The sequence below is a fragment of the Schistocerca cancellata genome, chromosome 5, assembly GCF_023864275.1.
Source record: "Schistocerca cancellata isolate TAMUIC-IGC-003103 chromosome 5, iqSchCanc2.1, whole genome shotgun sequence".
Taxonomy (NCBI): Eukaryota; Metazoa; Arthropoda; class Insecta; order Orthoptera; family Acrididae; genus Schistocerca; species Schistocerca cancellata.
In genome coordinates this window covers 119768479-119781769 of record NC_064630.1, presented here as the reverse complement: position 1 = coordinate 119781769, position 13291 = coordinate 119768479, and the positions used below count along the sequence as shown (strand labels likewise).

At 39.7% G+C, this 13291-nt stretch overlaps 1 protein-coding gene across 1 annotated transcript in view; it reads right to left on the bottom strand.

Annotated features, from left to right (window-relative positions):
- The window catches only part of LOC126187303 (nucleolar protein 58), a 75676-nt gene that overhangs the window by 36898 nt on the left and 25487 nt on the right, over positions 1-13291 (bottom strand). The gene's annotated exons all lie outside the window — the stretch shown is intronic.

Here is a 13291-nt window from a genome sequence, read left to right as displayed (position 1 = left end):
TCGGGTTCGATTCCTCCTCTGGCACTTTTTTCCTTCTGTTTCATTTTCTTTTGTTATTCCACCAACTGTTCAGAAAGTTTCCCAAACCTACATTATCTTTAATAAATTAGTTACATTATTGAATAAAAATTCTTTTGTTTTTGTCCAACAACACAGTTCATGGCGGTGGGTTTTCCATTTTTCATTGTAAAGCATATGAGGAAAAAAATTGGGTTTTTAATCAGAATAACCACAGTGGTAATTATCGTAAAAACAAACAAAGCAATAATTTTTGCGACATCTTGCACAACATATAAAAGCAGATTTTTTACAATCACAGGGCATTTGCAATAAATCTGTACAAAAACATGCCCCATTAACATTTATAAAAATGTTTCGAGTTTCTGACAATTTTGAGGCAAACCAGGCATATTGAATCATGTCTCGGAATATTGGGGACGATAATTGATGGTGAATTATAGGATGAATTTTTATACACTCTTCCCGGGAATTAATTTCACGATTCTCCTGTAACAATGCGCTGCAATTTTGCAAGAGCTTTATGAAATTTTTAACTTGCCTTTAAAAGTAAACATCACAAGGTTGTCTCCAGAGAGGTATGACTTTTACAGACCAAGTTGGCATATTTTCGTCATCATATATCTCCGGATTTATTTGACCTCCCCAAGAGTCAATGAGAAGTAAATTTTTATTCTCTCCAACGTAAGATTTTAAACATTTCCGGGGAAAATCCATGTATAAAACTGATGTTAATTTTCCGGACTTCAATGATGTTACGATGACATTTGTGTAAGTATTGGCATAGCCATCTATTAATTTGTGAATACGAGGTCCGAAATGACCGGTCGCTTCTTATAAGATTATGAAGACATGTGGGAGAAGTTTTCTGGATAATGTTATTGAATATTGTGCGGTGTACAAATGCGTCACTTTATTCAAATCCGACTTTTTCACGAAAACTGTTTTACTCCCTTTTTCAGTGAGAGTCGTGTTGAAAACAGATTGGTATTGGCATCCTGAAACAAAAGTATTTTTGGTACTAAACAATATTCGAAAGTGTATGTAAATACCTTTTTCTATGATTAAATTTGAATTGATATATTTTACATTGGTAAAAACATTTTGTACACAGAAAACATGTATTTACCTGTTTGGTCAGTTTTTATCACATAATCCTCATGGTACTGAGGGAGTAAACGGCACGTCTGCTGACAAAAGTTCTCCGCAGACACCTGCATGTTCTCCATTGACGCTGCTGCTTTTTTCGAAACCAGTTTCGTAATCTTGTATTGTGAAATTCAGTGCTTCTGTTTAAATGCCGTGACCCATCGATCAGATGTCTTGAATTTGAAATCGACGAATTGTGCAGCCGTAGCCAATGCCCATTGCTGTAAATTTTTTGTCATGACTTGCTGATATTGCTATCTTGCTTCCACGAAACGGTCGTAGGTCCACGAATCTATCTCCTCAAATTTATCCATTCGCGTACCACCACTTTTAATATCTTTCTACCATTGTGAAAGATATCCTTTTCTCTCCAATTGGCAGCATCCTTTTTTTGCAATTAAATTATTTTCCGTCAAAGCTTTTCATAATACACCACTGCGTCCTTCAATCGTAATTTTGATAGATCATTAGGAATGGATTCTTCAGGAATTTCTTCTCCTATTCCAGATGAGCCAGCAACTTCTTCAGTCGACATGTTTAACCTCGGATCGGAATAACACGTTGAAATTTGAAACAGGCACGTCTGTTCACGACGAAACCGAAAAACAAACTGTCATTTACTTCTCACAGCTTGCGCACAGTCCTATGTGCAGATGACCATTATAATCCCAAGGGGACCCTTACAAAGCCCCTTTAAACCTTGAAACCCCATAAAACAAAAAATGAACAACGAGCACGAATATTTTTCAGTGAATGAAAAACTTTATGTTCACGAGCTAAAAAATGTTTTAAAAATAATGTAGGTTTGGGAAACTTTTTGAGTAACTGGTGGAATAACAAAAAAATTAAACAGAAGATTAAAAAAAAGTGCCAGAGGAGGAATCGAACCCGAGACCTCTGGCGTAAGAGTCCGAGCCCAAACCACGTAGGTCAGACGGCGGCTCGGTAATGGACTAACATTTTATACTCATAAGGCACCTAAGAAACTTTGGATCGAGTTTTCTCGGGATTATCCGAGTAGAGCTTCCTAATATTTTAACCATGTGAGGTGTTAGGGGTCCTCTTTCACCACACAAAATCTTGGACAAATCCCCGACCTCATGGTCGTGCCATCGCCTTGTAAGCGTGAGAGGGTACAAGGCACCACAGTAGCATATAAAAGAACAAGCATGTGAATCTCATATCAGTGGGCACGTCTCTTTGCTGTACTTGTGATGACGTCAGTCACAGCTCAACTACACTCGACGCTGCATGAGGTGCAAAAGGAATACCTCTGACAGAGAAACAGAATGTAGTCTAAAGTAACAATTATTTTAAACAGAGGTAACTTTAATTCTTGAGAAGATGATATTCTCCCACAAACGCAAAACTTGTCGCGCTTGTTCATTTGCATACTACAACTGTACAGGAGTTTCCAATCAGTCTGCCAACTTTAATCAGAATTATTATTGATAAAACCATGGAAAATCTTGTATCCTCTTCATCTGATGCCCCTTATAAATGAACAAGCATCCAAACCACTACTGAAGTACGATAAACCATAAACTAGCATAAAACTAACTTTCATCCTCTACTCAAAAACTACCACAGCATCTTCAAGCATCAACTCTTTTATTGTTATTCTCCTTCTCTGCTCAAATTAAATCATACCGGTGTCACATTTATGAATGCTCACATGGTTATTCTGTGGTGTCACCACCAGACACCACACTTGCTAGGTGGTAGCTTTTAAATCGGCCGCGGTCCGCTAGTATACGATGGACCCGCGGGTCGCCACTGTCAGTAATTGCAGACCGAGCGCCGCCACACGGCAGGTCTAGAGAGACGTCCTGGCACTCGCCCCAGTTGTACAGCCGACTTTGCTAGAGATAACTGACAAATAGCGCTCTCATTTGCCGAGACGATAGTTAGCACAGCCTTCAGCTATGTCATTTGCTACGACCTAGCAAGGCGCCATTTATCCTTTGCTATGTATCTAATGAAGCATGTACAGTAACGAGAGATGTACAACAATAATGGATTAAAGTTAAGTATTCCAGCAACTACGTTCTTTTCTTACTAGACTCAACTACTTTACTGTTCCAGACCTCACGCCAGTCTGCGTGAGCTTATACCGTGCATTTCGGCCTCCTCTAGCTACAAGGTGTTGGCTCTTCTGCCAACACTTCATATTCAGTCTCAATTACGCAACAGTTTGGTTTACCTTAAGTTTTTATATGTATTACTCTGATTTAGGTAAAGTTACATTCGCCTTTCTAGCTAATTAATAAAAGAGACAGTAGGTTAAATTCTTTTCCAATAATATTTTAACATTAAAGTTGTCTTCTTTCTTGTCTTACAACAGCAATCACTAAAAAAATAACTGCAGGAAATCTGCAAGCTATTTGGCAAGACAATTGCACGACTAGTCATCGGCTGATTTTACAGTGATAGTTAAAGCAGCTCACACTAATCTTACATAATAGATACGTAAGAAAAGATACAAACTCTTGCTAGGTATTGTTATCAAGTAAAATTTCCAACATAAAACTTAAGATATTAATGTACAAAATCTAACAAAGTTATACAAAAATTTTGTCCCCTTTGTGTGTAGTCCTCAAAAACTTTTCGTGTTAAACTTTCAATGTTTAGAAATAGTAACTTAATACCTCGGCATTGTTTGTGCTGGATGCTGTAGCTGCCCAAAATGGCATTCAAAGTGGAGAGACGCGACTGGTTTAGGCTTTATTTTGTCACATTGCTAATGTCATTAATTACAGCTCAACACTCTACACTACCAGTGCCTACACCTATTAAAGAGGCATTAATTGCAGCACGGGATACACTGCTAGCTACAGCACACATCAAAAAATAGCATTATCTTACAAATATTATTACCTTATTTCTCCACTTTGATTAAGAATAGGATACCATTCACACCTCCTCTCTGCGTAATGCTAGTTATCCACTATTTGTAAATCTTTTAATTACAACACGCCAAAATGTGACCCACTAACAAGTGCCAAAGAAGTTGTCAGAAGTTTCTGAGTAGATTTCTTATACTATTAATTTTGTAGAATGTGATTCTGGTGTTTCATTCACTTTAATCAGCTAAGAATGGTTGTAAATCTCAGCTTACACATATGCTTTTGCCTTCCAATTGCTTAGTTAGTTAATATTAATGCTTTTTCGTGTAGAACCCTGGTTATCAGAAATAGTCCTCAAAAAATGTGTATAACTCATTAATTACCTTTTCATTTCACTTATGGTTCTTAACTAAAATTGGGTCCTATACCTTGTCTGTACTGGGGTATCTTTCTTCCATCTCTTTTTTCACTTTTTTGCGTCTTTGCTTAACATTTCCTTAATATTACTGCATGGCACTGACTGAATGGTAACATGATTTTGTGGTCAATCAATCCATTTCAGGAATGGTTCCCTGTCTACTTGCCCTCCTGCTATATCTACTGGAAAAATCTATGTCACTCTGCTGGATTACTTTGTGAGTGATATCTGGAGTTTAAAATATGACCTGTTTACACATGCCAAAAACTTCTTAAGCTGTTTGGGTGTAAACTGTGTCCTATTGTCTGACTGCATGTTTTTGGGTTTACCAATACTTTTGAAATAATGATCTCGTAACTTAAATATTCCACTGTTTGTCTTTGCTCTTTTTAGAGGATATAGCTTTATTAATTCTGATCAGTATTCTAACACGACAAGGATGTATCCCATCCCTCCCTGGCCTGTAGGTAGTGGACCGTGAAAGTCCACAGCCAAGAAACCCCAAAGCTCTGCTAGAATGATGGGCAACAGCAATGTGCGTACCCCTAAAGTATGTAATTTCACTTTTTGAAATGTCTCACAAGATCGTAATATTGCCAATTAATGTTTCTAAAATAATAATACTTTCTCATATGTATGATACACTTCTTTGGTCCAAATATGTATAACATACACTCCTGGAAATAGAAAAAAGAACACATTGACACCGGTGTGTCAGACCCACCATACTTGCTCCGGACACTGCAAGAGGGCTGTACAAGCAATGATCACACGCACGGCACAGCGGACACACCAGGAACCGCGGTGTTGGCCGTCGAATGGCGCTAGCTGCGCAGCATTTGTGCACCGCCGCCGTCAGTGTCAGCCAGTTTGCCGTGGCGTACGGAGCTCCATCGCAGTCTTTAACACTGGTAGCATGCCACGACAGCGTGGACGTGAACCATATGTGCAGTTGACGGACTTTGAGCGAGGGCGTATAGTGGGCATGCGGGAGGCCGGGTGGACGTACCGCCAAATTGCTCAACACGTGGGGCGTGAGGTCTCCACAGTACATCGATGTTGTCGCCAGTGGTCGGCGGAAGGTGCACGTGCCCGTCGACCTGGGACCGGACCGCAGTGACGCACGGATGCACGCCAAGACCGTAGGATCCTACGCAGTGCCGTAGGGGACCGCACCGCCACTTCCCAGCAAATTAGGGACACTGTTGCTCCTGGGGTATCGGCGAGGACCATTCGCAACCGTCTCCATGAAGCTGGGCTACGGTCCCGCACACCGTTAGGCCGTCTTCCGCTCACGCCCCAACATCGTGCAGCCCGCCTCCAGTGGTGTCGCGACAGGCGTGAATGGAGGGACGAATGGAGACGTGTCGTCTTCAGCGATGAGAGTCGCTTCTGCCTTGGTGCCAATGATGGTCATGTGCGTGTTTGGCGCCGTGCAGGTGAGCGCCACAATCAGGACTGCATACAACCGAGGCACACAGGGCCAACACCCGGCATCATGGTGTGGGGAGCGATCTCCTACACTGGCCGTACACCACTGGTGATCGTCGAGGGGACACTGAATAGTGCACGGTACATCCAAACCGTCATCGAACCCATCGTTCTACTATTCCTAGACCGGCAAGGGAACTTGCTGTTCCAACAGGACAATGCGCGTCCGCATGTATCCCGTGCCACCCAACGTGCTCTAGAAGGTGTAAGTCAACTACCCTGGCCAGCAAGATCTCCGGATCTGTCCCCCCATTGAGCATGTTTGGGACTGGATGAAGCGTCGTCTCACGCGGTCTGCACGTCCAGCACGAACGCTGGTCCAACTGAGGCGCCAGGTGGAAATGGCATGGCAAGCCGTTCCACAGGACTACATCCAGCATCTCTACGATCGTCTCCATGGGAGAATAGCAGCCTGCATTGCTGCGAAAGGTGGATATACACTGTACTAGTGCCGACATTGTGCATGCTCTGTTGCCTGTGTCTATGTGCCTGTGGTTCTGTCAGTGTGATCATGTGATGTATCTGACCCCAGGAATGTGTCAATAAAGTTTCCCCTTCCTGGGACAATGAATTCACGGTGTTCTTATTTCAATTTCCAGGAGTGTATATGTCAATACCACATTAGGTACTGTTACGCCGCCTTTAGGTATGCACAGTAACCATTTGGTTGTTCTTATAAAATAAAATTCATTTGTGTACTTTCTAATTTGTTGTAAATGTTGAATGTGAATGTTCAGGTTGACATCTTGCCATAGTAGGGTTCCTAAATTGCAACAGGTTTTTCCAATCTATTTTTCGTATTTATTAACTTTTAAGAAATATATAGCAAAGTTTCCTCTTTCCTTTACACCCTGGTTTGGCTGCAAACCTACTGGTAACCTGGACAGTGCATCAGGTACCATGTTTAATTTCCTCTTATGTATCTGACTGAAAACCTAAATTTTTATTAAAATAAGAGTCCATCTCTTCAGTCAACTATGTAAAAGCCTGGTTTTTAATAATAATAATAATAATAATAATAATATTGATGCACTGTGATGACTGCATATTACTTTGCTCCCATCTTTCAACTGCACTTTCAGGTCGTTCACTATTTATTCAGAAATCAACAAAAAGCTCTTACTGAAGGAGGAAATACAGTTGATACTACTTATAGCCACAATGCTTTTACCAACATACTGGCCATAATGCTGAAATCTAACAGTCCCATCTAAGCCCCAAGTAAACTCCATATTTAAATAATCACTTAAACTCCGCATCACATAGTAAGGCGGCCCAATGTTCAGCATTCTGCGCATATCCCTCCACTAGCCACTGGCAGCCAATAATATTCATTCTCTTCCCCGAGTGCAGTGAGTTACAACTAGACAATGAGAATCTCACTTCTACATGCTGCACTGCTGCCATACTTCACAACAACTGAATTATTCATTCAACTGTCAGGTTTTTTTAAAATTTAGTATAGCTGTGAACATGTATCTGTAAAAGTTTAAGTGTGATTTTTAAAAAGTAACGTGATGGCAATAAATGTAAGGTGCTTCACAAGCAGGCGACGGGGCAGGGGGATTATTTAGTGCATTTATAACTTTTTCAAATGTGAATTTGAAAGCTGTTGACATCTGAAGACACAAGAACAGATCCCAGAACCATGTGGTTCAGCAAGAGAACTTTAAAGAGAATTGTAAACAGAGGTGTCAGAGCTGTAGGAACCGTAGAAAAAGTTGATATCGTGTCACCTGGAAAGCATCGAAATCGCAAGGAACTTACAACACAAATGGATGGTTATAACAACGACGTTTCAAAGAAGTGACATAGGTGCAGCACGGACTATATCCCATATAAAGATTAATGATACAAGAGAAGGAGGTAGTTTAACATGTATTTGCTTGATGAAACATGGGTCAATTAGAATCATTATAGGTAGATATGCTGGAAAATGAGTGATGGTACTGGCGGTTTTCAAGTTCTCTTAGGAATATGTTCGTGATGCAATTCACAATTCTTGTCATACCATGCTTCGAAGTCAGTTACTGCCAGTTATTGTTCAACTGTCACAGAGAAAACAACAAGTACAAAGACCAGAAAGGCAGATATTTTTCCCTGGCTTAAAAATAAAAATATTAAGCACAGTATAAACCGGACTTATATCAATCTCCTGCAGCCCATTAATTTATACAAGTCACGTGACAGAGCATACAAATTTGACTTCGTTGCATGTGCATGGGGTCACACAGTTTTGCGTTTACCCACGTGTCACTGTCAGCACAGCCCCATGGAATTAATTTGGGCAAACGGTTAAGACTATGTGGGAGACAAAAACAAAACATTCAAGATAACATAAACTGAATCCCTTGTGCACTAGGGAATAGACAACATCCCACCTGTAGCTTGAGCACAGTCAGTGTGGCATGCTGAAAAGCTTCAGAAAGAATAATTTGACAGGAAAGCCTTGAACCTATCATCATAAATTTACCATTAGATTGTTCGGAAGCAGAATGAAATAGAAGTGATGATGGTATTACAATGTAGACTTTGGAACAAAGTAATAATAGTTCTTAGTTTTAAAGCCTCATGATTTTAAAAAATGTGCTTGTCAATGTATCTGTTGCATACATAATAAGGAGAACTTCCTAGCCTTTTGAATTAGAACTCTGTATCCTTTGAATTATGCAGATTATAATGTTTAACATATTGCCCAAGGAGAAGTTAAGCTTCTCCCACCATGTTGTATGCTCTAATAACACCTAAGAATGCAGCTGGATAAGTTCATCTGAATTCCAAATTTCCACATGTAAACCCATCATTTTCACGGCACGAACTGATTCCCTCGAGTTATTCACAGATGATGATTAATTATTTGCTTGTTCAATGGATTATAAATGCGGTCTCTCACTGTAATGTCAAACTAGTTAGTTTATACTCATAATGCCCGTGAACAGCGAAAAATATAACTTACACACCACTTTTACAAGAGTTTTTTACATTAGTACTTTCTACCACTAATTCTTTTTTATATGCAGTGGTTACACTTAGGCATAGTCCAACACACACACACACACACACACACACACACACACACACACACCTTACATAGTTTTAAAAATTCTATTGAGGAGAAGCAGTTGTCAAGCAAATATACTGATTTTGGTTTGTGCTTGAAGTTAATTTTGTTGTGTATTAAATTTTTACGTATAATAATGTTTAAAACACAATAAATGATAATTATTGCAAACAGTTTCAATGATCTTGTCATTAGACAATTAACATTTTGAGAAATATCGTACTTCATGTCTTCACAAAGCTGTCAGCTGTTCTCGCCTCCAGACATCACACAGAGTAAATCTGTGGAGCAGTGGATGCAGTGTCGCCAAGATGTGAATTAATATTTCTCTCATGATAACTGATCGAAATTGGTTTTAACATTTACTATTCCCCTCATAGATTTGAATATATTATACAATGTACCATAGGCAGTTCTGCAAAGTGGGCTTAGTTTGCTCGTTCTCCTCTGCCACGGCATGTGCAGTTCTCATACGCCACGGCTCCTTACCACTCCACCTCTATGCGTGGTGGAAACGCCGTCCTACAAGATGATGGCTATAGTACAACTTTCCTTATTGCGACCTATTGTATAAAATGACATTACATTTTTAGAGAAATATATCGGCTATAACACCTAAAGTTCATTTTTGATAGCTAAGTATTTGGGGATTACTAACATCAACGTAATGCTCATTTTCAATCTCGTCTTCTGTAGACTGTTGGTTTCAAATCACTATGTGTGTTAAACAGTCAATGCAATCACCTCTTTAAAGATGTCACAAAAAAAAGAGGAAAGGACTTAATATTGAAGAAAAGTCACACATAATATAGCAATTACAAAATGGGGGAGAGGGACGCAAGCATCACGAAGGAACTGCGTGTCTTAGCTCAATGATTTGTACAATTTGGAAGGACAGAGGAAAATACAGTCTCTTTTTGAACAAAATTCTTTAACAATCAGTGAGTGAAATCATCTGAGCACAAAGATATTGAAGCAGCTTTACTTGCACAGTTTAAGTGGCAAAGTTCAAACAATGTGCTGATCAATGGACCTATTCTTTAAGAAAAAGGTAATGAATTTGCTTGTCTGTTGGGAAATCCAAACTTCAATTCTTCATCTTGGATACAATGTGTCAGGGCCCACCATGATATTAGTGGCGGAAAAATTTGTGACGAAGCTGCCAGTGTATCTGATGATGTAACAGTTAAGCATCTAAGAAGTGGCCTATTTTGCATGTATGTTACAAAAGCCACATGACACAATCAGTGCAGATGAAACTAGCTTGTTTTACAACATGACCCCTGGTAAGACACTGAAATTTAGAAGTAAACAGTGTTTGGGTGGGAAAGAGTATAAGACAAAAATCACAGTCATGTTTGCTGCAAATATTGCAGAATCATGTAAAGAAAAGCTTTTGGTGATTGGAAAATCAAGAAAACCTTGATGTTTTAAAAATATTAATTCCCTACCTGTAGTTTACGAAAACAATGCAAGATTTTGGACAACATCTGACATTTTTGAAAAGGAGTCGCATAATTGGGACTCTCAGCTGAAATCAAAGGAATGAAAAATTATTCTCCCGATTGATAAAAAAATCGGGCATTAAAACGAATGCATTGTCATATGTAAAATGTATATGCACATATTAAATGCAAAAACCAAACAAAGGTAACTGATCACCTTAAGTAGGAGTGTATACAGTAGTATGCATTGGTATATTGCATTTTAAAGTTAAAGCAACTGATTTAAAACTACAATGTGACTGCAGAAAACTAGAAAATTAAATTCCAGTACATGCTATATTTTGAAAGTACAGAAGTGGAATAATAGTGTACTCATTACTGATGTTTTGTGGTTATGTGTATCAAATATTTTTAATATTTTAGGTACAGTACATAACATTTCTATTAATACAACATTTTAAAGAGAAACACAGAAGAAAGTGTAGGCCTTGGTGTAATTTACGTACAGAACACTGCCTTTTCATCTTGGTACTGCCAATTTTTGTAATACAGTAATTGGAATGAAATTGTGTCATTCATTACTATTACACTATTCAGCACTTACAGTAAGTTTTAAACATGCTCAACATTTCATCTCATTCATTATCCAAGACAGTGTCTGACATTACTGAACAATTTGCATTGATGCTACTTCTTTCTTCACTTATTAAACATCTTTAGATTTTGCTGTTGAAGTGCACGCAAGCTAGTATACAGTGTCTGTGTAATGTAGTGCTATGTGCACATGAATGTTCGGTGCATGATCATCTTTGGCTCAGCCTACTCTTTGTTTTTCCTGATAGATTATTCTGTCATTTAGTCCGCTCTCTCACTTGAATGCCATTTTGTGTTATGGGTTATTTTAAAGCTAACACAGTGAGTTTTGCTAACCCACAACAGTTAGTTAGCGACCACGGTGTGATATACGATGGTCACACGTGTTAAATTCGACACACATCTGTGCTGCTTACCGTGCCATGTTGGACTAAGTACAGCCATGTCAATCCTGTCATTCACATTCCACACTCCACACCAGCCACGCATCTGTAGCCTACTGATTCTGCAGTATTAATACAGGAGTAGATCAAGTTCCTGTGTCAGCTGCAGACACACCTGCTGCTGCAATGATAAACTGTGACACAGTAAAACCTCTCCGTTCTGGCAGCAAAATCTTATGCTATGGTTTCTACAGTTGCAAAGCCAATTTGTCCTGGCCCAAGTCACCACAGACCACATGAAATATAGTTATGTTGAGGCAGCACTCAGTGAAGAAATGACAGTGGAAGTGCAGGATATTCCATAGTAACTGCAGGACGTGGACCAGTACCCGATGATTAGTGACGACATTCTGCGAAGAATTAGGTCATCACACCTACCGCCTGATGCACAAAAGATTTTAACTGTGTGCGCTGGCAATCTAGATACATCAGCACAAATCATCAACAGAATATCTTAAATGTGTCCATCTGTGCATGTTGCAGCAGTTAGCCCACAACCACAGACAGACAGCAACTTTGCTGCATTAAAAGCTCAGATAACCGAACTTCCCACACAAGTCGCCTTACTGCAAACTCACATTGTTGCTCACTGTCACACTCGGTCACCTGGGAAATGCAGCTTCAGCTAGAAAAGTTTATTGATACCACCGCCGATTTGGGTCCAAGGCATGGAAGTGTAGCTCACCCTGTGAGCATGGAAACACAACAGGTGCTCTGTGATGACAGCCACTAATGCTCCAAATGGTAGCTTCCAACTGTTTATCACAGACCAATGTACAAAATTACAGTTCTTAGTAGATACAGGTGCAGACGTATCAGACTACCAATCGGCCTGCCTGCCACCTCATAATTGTGCCACCTCTTTGCAGACAATGGTTCTAGAATAGCTACAAATAGTCATACAATGTTAATGTTAAACCTATGTATAAGCCTATCACACCACGACGACAACAACAACATCAACAACAACATTATTTCATACAGGAGTTGAGAACTGTGACAACTCCATGAATTATGAAGGCAATAATGGAAGCTGTGAAAATCTGGGCCTTCAACTGAACTGACTGTTTTCTAACAAAGTTATAACAGTTCCAGCAGGGCTCAGATGAATAAAGTAATATTCTATTGTCAAACGAGCACTAAAAGAATGGGAACTGGCGACAACACAATTGCATGTATTTAAAGTCAAAGCTCACGATGAATGATTACAAATTAACAATTCTCCAACATTTTAACACAACATGCAGTTTTCGGCCTCTCTTACAGTCCGCTAATCAGTGAGTAAGTCCTGAAAACCCTTACACACATGCTGATGACAATCAATTTCCAAGAATATAATTGGTAGATAATAATCTACTCATTTAGTGGCAGCAGAAGAAAACATACATGTAAGTTAAGGAAATGTGCAAGCTTTTGGAGCCAGTGGCAGCTCCTTCTGGCAAAAGGGCTGAATGGGAAAGGAAGAAAGATGAAAGAACATGACTGGTTAGCTTTAGGAATTAGGGAGAGTTACAGTAAAGTCACCCAGAGCCCCAGATCTGAGGAGACTTCCCAGATAGGATGAGAAGGAAAGACCGATTGCTGGAAACTGCACCAGATAAGATTTTGACTGGGTGAGATTACCCTATCATCCTTCTTCATGCTCTCAGGTTTTCAAATCTCGTCCTGAGCAATCCCCAACAAGTTTTTCCTTCTCACCCTGTCTGTTAAGTCTCCTCTGACCCAGAGTTCTGCCAACTTTTCCATAGCTCTCCCATCTCCTAAATCTCGCCAGTTCTTTCCCTTCATCCCTCTTGCTTCCCCTTCAACCCTTCTGACAGGAGGAG